This window comes from Mobula birostris, chromosome 13 (genome assembly GCF_030028105.1).
Source record: "Mobula birostris isolate sMobBir1 chromosome 13, sMobBir1.hap1, whole genome shotgun sequence".
NCBI lineage: Eukaryota > Metazoa > Chordata > Chondrichthyes > Myliobatiformes > Myliobatidae > Mobula > Mobula birostris.
In genome coordinates this window covers 51,421,382-51,424,664 of record NC_092382.1, presented here as the reverse complement: position 1 = coordinate 51,424,664, position 3,283 = coordinate 51,421,382, and positions in this window count along the sequence as shown.

Here is a 3,283-nt window from a genome sequence, read left to right as displayed (position 1 = left end):
GTGTTCCAGGTTTCTCCAAGCTGCACTTCCAGTCTTCCAGAGCAGTCATCACTTCCGGACACCAATCTTGGAACTCGGTGGTCTGAGGAAGATATGAAGCACAGTTAGGAAAAAGAACATTTGAGAAATATGCAGCGAATTCCTCTTGCTTTCATTGTATATAAAGTCCCAATTGGTTCTCAAACAGATGACATTGTTTTCCACGTCCAAATTTCATAATGGGATATCGGAACTGAGTATCAAAATTACTTTCTCTCTTTGGTGGTTAATTAATGCCAGATAATAGATTCTTAACACGTTTATTCCTATTACTTTTATATCTTCTTTTTACCAGAGGAAATTATATTATCTTTCTGATGGTATGATACCAAAAGCATGAAATATTATTATAATTAAGGAAAAATAAGATTATTGTTATTATTATTATTATTACTATTATCATTATTATCATCATCATCATCGTGACCATCATCATCATTATCATCTTTAATTCTGGATATGGTGACGTTTGCATCGGAATCCCAAAAGCATCATTCATTTTTCTCAAAGGGAATACCGGGAAAAAGATTTATAAAAAAAATATTTTTACTTCCCCATCGTCACTCCATGGTGGAGCCAAGTATTCACTGAAAAACGTGCATAGAAAAAAAAATGATGTAATCATTCTATATAGAAGACAAATACTTTAAACATGAAATAATTCTGATGAAATTAAGTCAAGATTTTCGACGAAGAGACCATGGCTAAAAATAGCAGTCCACTTTCAATGTTTCTTATTTAGAATTCTACAAAGGTAATGAATGCAAACACGGTAATTAAGTTAAGTCAAGACTGACTGCATTCGATTAGATTAGATTATTGTATTAGATTATGAGGACACTCTGTCTTCGTTTATTGTCATTTGGAAATGCATGTATGTATTAAGAAATGATATAATGTTCCTCCAGAGTGATATCACAAAAAAAAACAGGAAAAACCAAAGACTAACACTAACAAGACCACATAATTATAACATATAGTTACAGCAGTGCAAAGCAATACCATATTTTGATAAAGAGCAGACCATGGGAACGGTGAAAGAAGTCTCAAAGTTCCTATCGACTCCCGATAGTCCCCGATAGCAGGCGGAAAAAGGGAGAAACTCTCCCTGCCAGAAACCTACAGGCACCGACAACTGTCGGCGCATTGGAAACACCTGACCACAGCCGACTCTGAGTCCGTCCGAAAACTTCGAGACTCCGACCAGCCCTTCGACGCCGAGCACCGAGCACCGTCTTTGCGCAGAGCTTGGATCCTATCCAAGCCGCCGAGCAATAAGCAAAGCCGATGACTCGGGGTCTTCCCCTCCGGAGATTCTGGATCACACAGTAGCAGCGGCAGCGAATAAGACATTTCAGAATTTTCTTCAGATGTTCCTCCGCTCTCTCACTTCTGTCTCCATCAATTAACGATTGTGCACGGCACCCTACTTGACAGACTACAGATATCATCTTCCATCTCTAAAGGTCCCCTAGCACTAAATTAATTTTATGCCTCCCATTCTAAGTAGGCGCACGGCTCTTTCCACAGACATCGTCCCGTCTGTAGTTCCCTTCTCCAGTTATCCCTCCCCTCTAATCTTTCTCTGGGCATTTATCCCTGCAAGCAGCTAAAATTCTGCACTTGTTCATTCACCTCCTTCCTCCCCTCCATTAAAGGATGCAACGAGTCCTTCCAGGTAAGGTAATTTTTCACCTACCAAATGCTATGGTCGTCTATTGTAACTGTTGTTTCTCTGTTGCCTCCGCTACATCTGTGAGACCTCGTCAATGTGCAGCTCATTTTTCACTCTCACAACAGAACTTCCCGATAGGCCAACAATTTAATTCTAACTTCCATTGCAACATGACCCTATGTGGACACATTCGGGGTGAAGTAACAAAACCTTGTCTACCGTTCTTGTAGATTTTATGCCGAAGCCATAAATATGGATTTCTCCTTGGAGTTAAAAGAAGTCGCTTACCCTCCCCTCCTCTTCAGTTCCCCATTCTAGCCTCTTATGGCTTCTCACCTACCTAGGGCGTCCCTTGATATCCCTCCTCTTTCTTTGCTTTACTTTACTTTGTTTTCGCCAAACAATTGATACTAGAGCGTACAATCATCACAGCGATATTTGTTTCTGCGCTTCATGCTCCCTGGAGTACAAATCGATATTAAATATAATAAAAAACAAATAAATTATAGATAATAAGTAGAAAAGGGAAAGTAAGGTAGTGCGGAAAACCCGAGACACAGGTCCGGATATTTAGAGGCTAAGGCCCAGATCCGGGTCAGGATCCGTTCAGCAGTCTTATCACAGTTGGAAAGAAGCTGTTCCCAAATCTGGCCGTACGAGTCTTCGAGCCCCTGAGCCTTCTCCCGGAGGGAAGAGGGTCGAAAAATGTGTTGGCTGGGTGGGTCGTGTCCTTGATTATCCCGGCAGCATTGCTCCGACAGCGTGCGGTGTAAAGTGAGTCCAAGGACGGAAGATTGGTTTGTGTGATGTGCTGCGCCGTGTTCACGATCTTCTGCAGCTTCTTCCGATCTTAGGCAGGACAACTTCCATTCCAGGTTGTCATGCACCCTAGAAGAATGCTTACTATGTTGCATCTATAAAAATCAGTGAGGGTTTTAGGGGACAGGACAAATTTATTTAGCTTTCTCAGGAAGTAAAGGCGCCGGTGGGCCTTCTTGGAAGTGGACTCCGCTTGGTTGGACCAAGTCAGTTCATTTGTGCTATTGACCCCGAGAACTTCCATTTCTCTGAAGTGACGTTTCCCTTTCCTGTCAGATTCCTTCTATGCGTCTCTATAGTTTCCCCACCCATTTGCTCTCACCTATCAACTTCTAGCTGTGTTTCCTCACCACCTCCCATCTTTCCATTCAGGTGACTGCCCTTTCCATACTCTTCCATGAAGGGCTCGCCGAATCGTTTACTCATTTGCATGGACGCACAGACCATGTGCTTAGTTACAGCAGCGTTTCTGTTGGAGACTTTAGATTTTCCTTATCTTAATGGGTACGTTTAATGTCACAGAAATATCATCAGTATACATCATGAAATTATTTTTTCTTTGCAAACATAGACGAAAACAAAGGAGTGCCCCAAAGTATGAGTAGCAGTTAAAAAGTTCGAACTCCGAAACGCATCCAGCTCCCCCTCCCACGCACAAGCTGCGGCAACGCAGCGATAACCCCCACCCACCAACAAAAAAACATCAGCAGCCTCTACCGACCAGTCAAGCGTGCAGCGAACTATCAATAA